Source organism: Eschrichtius robustus, chromosome 2 (genome assembly GCF_028021215.1).
Source record: "Eschrichtius robustus isolate mEscRob2 chromosome 2, mEscRob2.pri, whole genome shotgun sequence".
Taxonomy (NCBI): Eukaryota; Metazoa; Chordata; class Mammalia; order Artiodactyla; family Eschrichtiidae; genus Eschrichtius; species Eschrichtius robustus.
In genome coordinates, this window is record NC_090825.1 from 173538884 (window position 1) to 173551622 (window position 12739).

The window sequence follows — 12739 nt, forward strand, 5'->3', positions numbered from 1 at the left end:
TGTGTCCAAATAAGGCCACCAGTCATATCGGATTTGGGGTCCAGTATGACCTCATCTTTATGAATTACATCTGCAATGAACCTATTTCCCAATACGGTCACATTCTGAGATCCTGGGGGTTATGACTCCAACACATGAATTTGGGGAGACATAATCCAACCCATAACAACCTACAGTGCGCTGGTTCTGAGAGTACAAAGATGAGCCCAAAAGGACAGTCCCTGTCTGCACTGAGCATGTGCTACTCTGGTCAAGGCTGAGCACAGCAAACAAGCACAGGACTGGAGCAGAGGTGTCTAGAAATGTGGGAAGCCGTTTGATATTGTTGCGACCCCCAAGCGCATCCTCAGTTAACCCTTCTCCTTGCCCAGGGTCGAAGCCAATCTTAGAAGTCGCTTGGCACTTTCCCAGCTGTGTGTTGGCCACATACAGCAGAACCGCATGTTGCTTCACAAGAGATTGGAAATTTAAAAAGAAGCACAACCACAACCTGATGCTTCACTATACATTGTTAGAGAAGAACAGTGAGCCTCAAGAAGGAACAGCAGATGGGCCCAATCTAGAGGGGGCTCAAGGAACTGGGGGGGATTTCATCCAACCAGGAGGGGTCAGAGTAGGGAGGAGGGGTGAGAAGCCATTGGCGGAAGAGGGCAGGAGGAATCCAAGGGCAGTGGGGCAGGGCTCCTGGGACGACTCCGTCCATAGACACAGCTGCACCTGTCAGAAGCCGTAAGCAAAGCCAGAAGAAGACAGAGCCCTGGTGGTGGTGGCATTGTCAGCCTGGACCCCAAGCTTGGTCCCGGCAATCCCCTCAGCCCCTCCGTTCCAGAGCAGGCTCAAAGGCAGAGGGCCTGGGAGGGATGGAGGAAGTCCCAGCATTGACGATCCCAGCCTCCCACATCACCCGTGTCGTTGAACCTGCCCCAAGTCCTGCCCCAGCCTTCCTGTCTTTGTCCTTTAGTAATGCTGCTCCTCTTCCCTTGCATATTAACTGTGTCCTTTGTTTTCTGTATTCTGATGATTTGACATCTTGGGGCCTTGGTGATCTGGGAGAGACTCCCAGGACTAGCTAATTCCTAGACAGAGTAAGCAACTTACCAAAAAGTGCACCTTTTGTGGACAAATCCACCAATCCAGAGCCAATAGCGGCAACCACCTCCTTTATCTGGCTTTCACACTCCAGGAGGTAATATTCCTCTGCCCTGATCACCCCAGCACCAGGTGCCAGACAACTAGGGCCAGCTCCTACCCCCAGAGCCTGCTGAAATTATTCAAACTAGCCAATCGTAAGCCTGCCTACCCTTCCCTGCCCATTTCTCCCCATGGAAACCACAATAAAGGCTCCTGCCCACATTCCCCGCTAGCCCTACCTTCCACCCCCCACCTCCTGACCAACCCTGGTGCTTCCCTGTGTGGCCCTAGCTGACGTGCTATGGTCCCTCCTCTTGGGAACTGCAAGTATGACAAACTGTCTTTCAGTGGCAGTCATCTCCTGATCTGTTGGCCTTGCTGTAGTGGAATAATGGTAAACCTGTATTTTAAAACCCTTTGGAACACCCTTTCATTCCCCACCCCCAGGGACAGGGCAGCTCCAGGGGATCCTTCCATAAACCCTGCTCTAAATGCAGGGAACAATGCAGCTGAGCCAGGCACACCCAGAACTGAGTCTGCCCACTTTATAGGTGGGCAAACTGAGGCACAGGAAGGTGAATGCCTTGCCCAGGGTCACAGGAGCAGTCTGGCTCCTGAGTGTTTTTTGTTTTTGTTTTTTTTTAATAATTGTGTTTGTTAATTTTTTTATTGTGTTAAAACATTGGGTTGGCCAACAGGTTCGTTCGGTTTTTTCCGTAAGATGACTCTAGCGGCACTTAGTTGTTTTTAACTTCATTCAAAACAGTTTTGTTAGAGTGTATGTGGCAGCTGTTATATCAGGGTGCATTTTTAAAAAGACATCAAAATTGGTGAATTTTTGTGTAACCATTTTAATATTGAAGATGGAAGCGAAAAAGCAACATTTTCGGCATATTATGCTTTATTATTTCAAGAAAGGTAATAACACAACTGAAATGCAAAAAGAAAAAGATTTGTGCAGTGTAGGGAAAGGTGCTGTGACTGATCGAACGTGTCAAAAGTGGTTTGCGAAGTTTCGTGCTGGAGATTTCTCGCCAGTTGACGCTGATAGCGATCAAATCGAGACATTAATTGAGAACAATCAACGTTATACCACGCAGGAGATAGCCGGCATACTCAAAATATCCAAATCAAGCACTGAAAATCATTTGCACCAGCTTGGTTATGTGAATCGCTTTGATGTTTGGGTTCCACATAAGTTAAGCAAAAAAAACCTTCCTGACCGTATTTCCTCATGTGATTCTCTACTTAAACGTAATGAAAACGTTCCGTTTTTAAAACAAATTGTGACGGGCGATGACAAGTGGATACTGTCCAATAATGTGGAACGGAAGAGATCGTGGGGCAAGCGAAATGAACCACCACCAATCACACGAAAGGCCGGTCTTCATCCAAAGAGGATGATGTTGTGTATATGGTGGGATTGGAAGGGAGTCCTCTATTATGAGCTCTTTCCGGAAAACCAAACGATTAATTCCAACAAGTACTGCTCCCAATTAGACCAACTGAAAGCAGCACTCGATAAAAAACGTCTGGAATTAGTTGACAGAAAACGCATAATCTTCCATCAGGATAACGCAAGACCACATGTTTTTTTGATGACCAGGCAAAAACTGTTACAGCTTGGCTGGGAAGTTCTGATTCATTTGCCGTATTCACCAGACATTACACCTTCGGATTTCCATCTATTTCGGTCTTTACAAAATTCTCTTAATGGAAAAAATTTCAATTCCCTGGAAGACTGTAAAAGGCACCTGGAAAAGTTCTTTGCTCAAAAAGATAAAAAGTTTTGAGAAGATGGAATTGTGAAGTTGCCTGAAAAATGGCAGAGGGTAGTGGAACAAAAGGGTGAATACGTTGTTCAATAAAGTTGGTCGTGAAAATGAAAAATGTGTCTTTTATTTTTACTTAAAAACTGAAGGCACTTTTTGGCCAACCCCATACATGTAACATAAAATTTACCATCTTAAGAATTTTTTTTATTGAAGTATAGTTGGTTTACAATGTTGTGTTAGTTTCTATATATATATATATATATTCTTTTTCAGATTCTTTTCCATTATAGGTTATTACAAGATATTGAATATAGTTCCCTGTGCTATACAGTAGGTCCTTGTTGATTATCTATTTTATATATAGTAGTGTGTATCTGTTAATCCCAAACTCCTAATTTATCCCTCCCCCCCTTTACCCTTTGGTAACAATAAGTTTTCTATGTCTGTGAGTCTATTTCTGTTCTGTAAATATGTGTCACTTTTTAGATTCCATTCTGACTGTTTTTAAGTGTCCAGTTCAGTGGCATTCAGTTCATTCACTTTATTGGGCAGCCATCCCCACCATCCGTCTCCAGAATTTCCTCATCACCCCAAACTGAAACTCTATCCCCATTAATCACTAACTCGCCATTTCCTGCGTATATTCTTTTTTTTAATTTACTGAAGTATAGTTGATTTACAATGTTGTGTTAATATCTGCTGTACAGCAAAGAGATTCAGTTATTCATACATATATTCTGTTTCATATTCTTTTCCATTATGGTTTATCACAGGATATTGAATATAGTTCCCTATGCTGTACAGTAGGACCTTGTTGTTTATGTATCCTATATAGAATAGTTTGTATCTGCTAATCCCAAACTCCCAATACTTCCCTCCCCCACTCCCCCTCCCCCTTTGCAACCACAAGTCTGTTCTCTATATCTGTGAGTCTGTTTCTGTTTTGTAAATATGTTCATTTGTGTCATATTTTTGATTCCACATATAAATTATATCATATGGTATTTTTCTTTCTCTTTCTGACTTACTTGGCTTAGGATGATAATCTCTAGGTCCAACCATGTTGCTGCAAATGGCATTATTTCATTCTTTTTACTGGCTGAGTAATATTTCATTGTATAAGTATACCACATCTTCTTTATCCAGTCGTCTGTCGATGGACATTTAGATTGTTTCCATATCTTGGCTATTGTAAATAGTGCTGCCAGGAACATTGGGGTGCATGTATCTTTTCAAATTATAGTTTTGTCTGGGTATATGCCCAGGAGTGGGATTGCTGGATCATATGGCAACTCTATTTTTAGTTCTTTGAGGAACCTCCACACTGTTTTCCACAGTGGCTGCACCAGTTTACTACATTCCCACCAACAGTGTAGGAGGGTTCCCTTTTCTCCACACCCTCTCCAGCATCTGTTACTTGTAGACTTTTTAATGATGGCCATTCTGACAGGTGTGAGGTGGTACCCCATTGTAGTTTTGATTTGCATTTCTCTAATAATTAGTGATGATGAGCAGCTTTTCATGTGCCTATTGGCCACCTGTATGTCTTCTTTGGAACCCTGTGTTTATTCTTAATAGGTAATGTTCACTGTTCAAAGCATACAAGGTCCAAAGATGAGTGAAGGAAAGCTCCCCCTCTCTCTGGTTTCCCAGCCACCTGGCTTTCTGCTCTCGAGCTGCCTGTGTGTATCCCTCCAGAAAAACTCTGCACATTCAAGCCAACTATAGGTCTATGCTGTATTTTAAGTGGGGGAGGGGAGGCGAGGCCACCAGATCTGTGTTTTAAGCCCACCCAAATGCTGAGAGGACAATGGCTCTTTACATGTACAGTTTCGTGCATTTCAGAAACTGTAGGCTTATTTAACAAATGTTTTCAGATTCATCCATGCTGTAGCATGTATCAGAACTTCACTCCTGGGAATTCCCTGGTGGTCCAGTGGTTAGGACTCAGTGCATTCACTGCCAGGGCCCGGGTTCATCCCTGGTCAGGGAACTAAGATCCTGCAATCCACACGGCCAAAAAAAAAGAAAGAAAAGGAAAGAGAAAAGAACTTCATTCCTTTTTAAGGCTGAATAACATTCCATCGTATGGATGGACCACATTTCGTTTTTCCATTCATTCATCAGTGGACACCTGCATTGCTTCCACCTTTGTGTTATGATGAATAACGCTGCTATGAACATGGGTGTGCCAATACCTCTTTGGTCCCACTGTTTATTTTTTTCTCTCTTCCCTCCCCACCTCCCCTTCCTGGGTCATGGTAACAAAGGAGTTGATAATGGCACCCAAGACTGAAGAGACAGACCTTAGTATGATAAGGCCAAAGAAGTATGCTAAAATCATGCCCCACTGTGACTTTCATGGGTCCCAGGCACTTTTGCCTTCATGGGTCCCATCCTTCACGAAAAAAAGAAAAAAAATTTAAAATTATATTTTACAACTAAGTTGGCATAAAGATGACTATAATTCCAGCTAGATTATATATATTTTCCTTCTTATTTAAAAAAATAAAGTGAAACATTTGCAAGGGCCCCCAGAGTATCGTGGGCCCTAGGCAACTAATAGGTAGGTCAGCCCTGCTAAGAGGTCAGGCCTGGTTCTCTGAAAGGCCTGATTGCCTTAGAAGCCCTGCATCTGCTGCCTAACTGTTCCACCCACACCCTCCACAGACTCTAATAAGCGCAAATAATTGTGAGAAGAGAGATGAGGTTCCAGAGAGAGAGTGTCCTCAAGGACCACGGGAGATGCTAGAAGCCCCTCCCGATCGCCCGCCTGCGATGGCCAAGGGCACTGCCCTGCACCACGGCCTCGCCTGGAGGTTGACAGCCAGGGGTGCCACCGACCTGCACCATAAAAGGTTTCCTTGTCCCTGAGTCCTGAGCGCCCTGACTCCTGGCTGTTCAGCAGGCGCATCTGCCACGTCCCCTCGTTTGGGACACTGGAGCCAGAGGGGGATCTTTCCACAAAACAGAACTGACCGTATGGCTCACACGACACCCCGCCATGCCCCACTTAAAACTCTCCAGTGCTCCTGGCTTAGGCGACCCTCGTGATCTTTTCCCTGCCTAGTCTCTCCAGCCAAGCTCTTTTGCTCCCTCTGACATTTCCCCAATCTGTCCTCATCCCCTGCTGGTGCTGTCCCCACAGCAAGCCTTCTAGTCTAGCTGCCCTTTATGGCTCCTTTCAAATGCCTTCGATTTCCCCATCCTAGCACTTGAGTGGCTTAGCTTCTGGAGGCCTTTGCTTCCTTGCCAGGAAAGGGAATGATGCCACCAGCTTCACAGATATTAAGGAGGATTCAAAGCCTGTCTTACCGACAGCCCTTGCTTTCACATCACCCGGTCTGGGCACAGCCGACGGGCCAGGGGTCTATGCTGTGACCGGGGTCCGAGGCTCTGCCCTAACCGGGCCAGCAAGAGTCTCTTTGTTGACGTGGTCAGTGTGGGCAGCTTCCTTTCCCTCTGCGAGCTTTGGGGGCCGGTCTGTACGGTCTGTACGGTCTGTACGCTAATGATAGCATCCGCCTTGAAGGCTCGTGGGCTGGCGCTAAATAAGACACCGCTTCCTGGGGCTTAGCGCGCCGTCTGGAACAGGGAAGGCACACAGCCCGTGCCAACAGCTATTATTATTCCTGGGGAAGGAGAACAGGAGAAGGAGGAGAGAGTCAGCCGGGTAGAGGGGGGGGAGCAGAAGTGGGAAGGAGGCCAGACAGATGGCGGAGGCCCGTGGGCAGCAGAAGCTGGGTGTGCGCAGGGGCTCTGAGCCTGAGGGGAGAGGTAGAGGATCTGTTGTCTGACTTTGCATGGGCTGCCCTAACAGAGGACCACAGTCTGCGCAGCTTACACAACAGAAATTTATTTTCTCTCCGTTTTGGAAGCTGCAAGTCCACAGTCAAGGTGTCTGTAGGGTTGGTTTCTCCTGAGGCGTCTCTGCTAGCCTTGCAGACAGCTGTCTTCTCCCTGTGTCTTTACATGGTCGTCCCTCTGTGTGTGTCTGAGTCCTAATCTCCTCTTCTCATACGGACACCAGTCATATTGGCTTAGGTCCCACCCCAGTGACCTCATTTTACCGTAATGACCACCTTAAAGGCCCTCCCTCCAAACACACATCCTGAGGTCCTGGGGTTAGGACTTCAATACATGACTTTGGAGGGACACCACTCAGCCGATAACAGCTGGTGAGGGGGTCGTTGGGAGAAGGGGAGCAGGAAGAGCGTTAGGCTGGAGACAACAGATTTCTCTTAATAACGAAGTGCCTGCATCCCAGTCTGAGGCTGGAGGGACAGTTCACTTCTGCCCATGAGGCCCAGCTGCAGGGTTAGATGCCCATTCCCCCCCCCCCCACTCAGGCTCCTTCCAGCCACAGAGGGCCTCCCTAAACCAGTGTGTGAAGCACTTGGCACGCTGCCTAGCCCAGTAGGAGCTCTACAAATCGTAGCTATTATTGTTCTAAGGATTATTTGATCGGTAATATTAATTTCAGAAAAAAATATCAATTAGGTCAAAAATAGTAAGAACCTGATTATATAATGATTACCATTACCGTAAAATTGGAGCTGTGGCATTATTAAACCTAGAGGCTTCATAAAATACAATAATAAAATGGAAAAAAATGTTAGGAATAGGGGCTTCCCTAGTGGCGCAGTGGTTGAGAATCCGCCTGCTAATGCAGGGGACATGGGTTCGAGCCCTGGTCTGGGAACATCCCACATGCCGCGGAGCAACTGGGCCCGTGAGCCACGGCTACTGAGCCTGTGCGTCTGGAGCTTGTGCTCCGCAACATGAGAGGCCGCGACAGTGGGAGGCCCGCGCACTGCGATGAAGAGTGGCCCCCGCTCGCCGCAACTGGAGAAAGCCCTCACACAGAAACGAAGACCCAACGCAGCCAAAAATAAATTAATTAAGTAAAAAAAAAAATCCCCAAAGAAAAAAAATGTTAGGAATAGAAGAAATTGACAGAGACGTTAATTGCAGTGAGAACTGAATATCATCCTATTGAGTGTACTAAAAAGAAGTAATTGATCCAGCAGTTGCCCCTGTTGGTATTTTTCCAAACGAGGTTAAAACTTACCAGCACACAAAAACCTGCACGTGGATGTTTACAGCAGCTTTATTCATAATTACCAACCAAGGAAGCAACCAAGAGGTCCTTCAGCAGGTAAGTGGCTAAATAAACTGTGGTATATCTGGACAGCACTCAAAAGAAATGACCTATCCAGCCATGAAAACATGGAGGAAACTTAAATGCACGTGACTAAGTGAAAGAAGCCCATCAGGAAAGGCTACGTGATGTATGATTCCAACTCTATGACATTCTGGAAAAGGCAAACCTATGGAGACAGTAAAAAGATCAGTGGTTTCCAGGGGTTATGGGGCAGGGAGGGATGAATAGGCAGAGCACAGAGGATTTTTAGGACAATGAAATTATTGTCTGATACTGTGATGGTGGATACATGTCAGTGTTCATTTGTCCAAACCCATAGAATGTTCAACACCAAGAGTGAACCCTAGTGTAAACCATGGACTCTGGGTGGTGATGATGTGTCAGTGCAGGTTCATTGATTGTTACAAAGGCACCGCTCTGGTGCCAATGTTGACAGTGGCGGGGAGGCTGTGTGGGGCGGCTGGTGGGGCAGGGATTATATGGGAACTCCCTGGACTTTCTGCCCAATTTTGCTATGAGCCTAAAACTCTAAAAAATAAAGTTTTATGTTACGAAAAAAAACCCCAACAAAAAACGAAGAATGGTCCCTAATTATTTTTTTTTTACGTTAATGCCTATATTGAGACTAGTAAGGCGAATACATTAAAATTATGCATCTATTCATAAAAAATAATGACACAGACACCATTTCCCCTATTAGCAATATCTTAGACTGGTAGGAGACATTTGTTACAATTAAGGAACTGACACGGATACATTATAATGAACTGAAGTCCATACTTTATTCTGATTTTCTCAGCTTTCCCCTAATGTCCTTTTTCTGCCCCAGGTTCTGTTTGGTACAACGGTAACAAATAACGTTTGAGTTAGCCCTGAGTCTTGGCCTCCCCAGGCCACAGAATCAAATTGCTCTAACACTTACGAAGAGTATAGGTGGGGGGCAGCCTCTAAAGTAGCCTCCAGGACCCCTACCTCCTATATTCACGCTCTGGTCTGATCCTGTCCCCTTGAGTGTGGGCAGGACCTAGTGAGTCCCTTTTAACTAACAGAATATGACAAATGTGGTGGGATGTCACAGCCAAGATTTGGTTACAAAAGATTGTCTTGCTGGCCCTCTCTTGCACCCTCGGATGGGAGCCGACTGCCATAATGGAAGCAGAAACTGAAGAGGGTCGCCAGGCAACAGTCGGTGGGAAACGGAGGCCCTTCATCCATCAGCCAGCAAGGGACTGAATCCTGCCAACAGCCACGTGAGTGACCTTGGAGCAGAACCTTCCCCCCGTTGGGCCTAGGGGGGCAAACTTCTGGATGCTTCTTATCAAAGTGCCCCAGTACCTTTATAAAAGAGGCCCCAGAGAGATCCCTTGCCCCTTCCACCATGTGAGGACACACAGCTTTATTGAGGTACCACTGATATACACAACCTGCACATATTCAGTGTATACAATTTGATGAGTTGCGGCATCTTCACACAGACCCCGTCGCCACAATCAAGGTGACGAACATGTCCATCATTTCCAAAGTTTTCTATGTATCCCTTTGTTTTGTGTTTTGTGTGTGGTTTTTTTGTTTGTTTGTTTTATTTGTTTGTTTTGCGGGGCGTGGGGAGGATGATCTACCCTCTTTTTTTTTCACTTTCTTTTTTATTGATGTATAGTTGATGTACAATATCATATAAGTTACAGGTGTACAATATAGTGATTTACAACTTTTTTGTGTGTCAATCCCAAACTCGCTATCTATCCCTGCCCCCCACCCTTCCCCCCATAACCATAAATTCGTTCTCTCAGTCTGTGAGTCTGTTTCTGTTTTGTAAATAAGTTCATTTGTATCACTTTTTTTTAGATTCCGCATGTAAGTGATATCATATGATATTTCTCTTTCTCTGCCTTACTGAGATCCACCCTCTTCTGAAATGTTTTAAGTGCACAGTACAAGACTATTAACTGTAGGCACCAAGCTGGCTGTACAAGAGAGCTCTAGAATTCACGCATCTTGTGTATCTACCCCCAATCCCTGGCAACCACCATCCTACTCTCTGTTAAGCCGTTACATTTTGGGTAATTCGTTACAGAGCAGTAGATGAATAACACAAAGAGTCTTTCTGTGATCATCTTGGCCCAAAATCTTGCCCTTCCGGGGACACCATGCACACACTGCCAAGAACGGGCTTTCTGGATGCTCCTCTGGAGGGTGGTTCCCCATTGCCTTGGTCCATGTCCTACCCCTGGCCTTGCTGTTGACTGTGCCCAGCCCACTGTAACACACACTCACTGGACGGCATTGGGAAGGTTTCCAGGCAGCCCGGGGTTAGTCTACGGATCCGGGAGAACAGACTGTCTTAGTCAGCTAGGGCAGCTATAACAAAACACCACACCCACTGGTGGCTTCAACAACAGACCATGATTTACTAGTATGCTTTGCAGGAACATGTAGATCAATCACAATCACCAAGGACACACCAAGTCACAAGACGAAGCTGGTAAGTCTGCAACTGAGGTCTTATCAGGGAGCTGAAATCACAAGGACCCCTTTCCTTTTACCTTTTTTTGCCTTTAAGAAGACCTAAACAGACATTTCTCCAAAGAAGACAAACAGATGGCCAACAGGCACGTGAAAAGATGCTCAACATCGCTAATTATTAGAGAAATGCAAATCAAAACTACAATGAGGTACCACCTCACACTGGTCAGAATGGCCATCATTAGAAAGTCTACAAATAACAAATGCTGGAGAGGGTGTGGAGAAAAGGGAACCCTCCTACACTTTGGTGGGAATGTAAATTGGTGCAGCCACTGTGGAGAACAGTATAGAGGTTCCTTAAAAAACTAAAAATAGAGTTGCCATATGATCCGGCAATCCCACTCCTGGGCATATATCCAGAAAAGACAAAAGCTCTAATTTGAAAAGATACATGCACCCCATTGTTCAGAGCAGCACTATTTACAATAGCCAAGACATGGAGGCAACCTAAGTGCCCATCAACAGAGGAATGGATAAAGAAGATGTGGTATATATAATAAGTAATGGAATATTACTCAGTCATAAAAAAGAATGAAATAATGCCATTTGCAGCAACATGCAAGGGCCTAGAGAAAAGCTTACTAAGTGAAGTAAGTCAGAAAGAGAAAGGCAAATACCATATGATGTCACTTATATGTGGAATCTAAAAAACAGTACAAATGAACTTATTTACAAAACAGAAACAGACTCACACACATAGAAAACAAATTTATGTTTACCAAAGGGGAAGGGGGGAGGGATAAATTGGGAGTATGGGATTAACAGATACACACCACTATATATAAAATAGATAAACAGCAAGGACCTACTGTATAGCACAGGGAACTATTTCCAATGTCTTGTAACAAACTATAATGGAAAAAAAAATTGTTTTAATAATTACACATATACATATATGTATATAATTGAATCACTTAGCTGTACATCTGAAAGTAACACAATACTGTAAATTAACTATACTTCAGTAAAAACAAAAACCTTGTGCCTCCAGCCAGCCAGCAAGATGGATTTGAGATGAGTCTAGGTCTCCCATCTTCCAGGTTGGTGCCTCTTCAACTAATTAACCTTTCTCTGCTCCAAAGTCCAATGTTTCAGTTTGTTTGCCTCACTGTTCCTTGGGCACACAACCTTGGGCACATAACCTTTGACAACACATATATATTTGTTTGCATATATATGTTTGTTTGCATATACATAGAGAAAGAATGCTAAAGCAAGTGTAGCAAAATGAATCTAGGTGAAGGGTATATGAGTGTTCATTATACTATTCTCGCAACTTTTTTGTAGCTTTGAAAATTTTCAAAATAAAAAGGTGGGAATACACACAAACCACCCTCACTCTACCCCATATGTCCCTCCAGCTGTCATCATTTCACCTTCTAAGCACGGCAAAGATTCCTTGGAGGCGTCTCTGTTCTCCCTCTCTGAGTGGTGGTTAAACATTTAATAACTGGCCCTCCAAACAAACCAGAAAGCTACCGATCTGTAGTGTTTGTCAATTCCTATGGTGTAAACACTCCCACCACGGCCAGTTTCAGGCTATTAATGTGGTGTCATTAAAGACAAAATGCATAAGAGATGCACTGCATATAATATGGTATTTCCAGCCTACAGATGTGATATATGCAAATAACCTCAGTAGCATAGATAGTAACATAATTAAGAAGTGCTGAGTTTTGAGTATTTGTTACCTTTATTTTAATATAATCCAGTTGATCGTAAGTTTATACAATCAATTTTTAAATAATGGCTGTGTTTAACAACTGGCTCCAAAATTCCTGAAAATTTGATAGTTGGCTCTTGCCAGGCAGTACAGGCTGGCTCCAGCACACCTCTGTAAAAAAAAAAAAAAAAAAAAAGAAAAAATCTCAGCCCACTGAAACCTGGCTTCCACAGCCATCATTCAACCAAAACCCTCTAGCCTGTCTCCCCAGGGACCTCCTCCATATTACAAAATGCAAAGGACGATAGATAGAGTTCTGGCCTGGCCTGCCTTGCTTGAGTTCTCTGCAACATTTAGCACTGTTTACTCTACCTGCCTTCTCCAAGGCCCTCTAGGTCCTCTTCTGACCTGTTGACCAGTCCTTCCCAGTCTCCTTTAAGGGCTCTTCTTCCTCCATTTGACTATGGGGCTTTGATGTGCCCC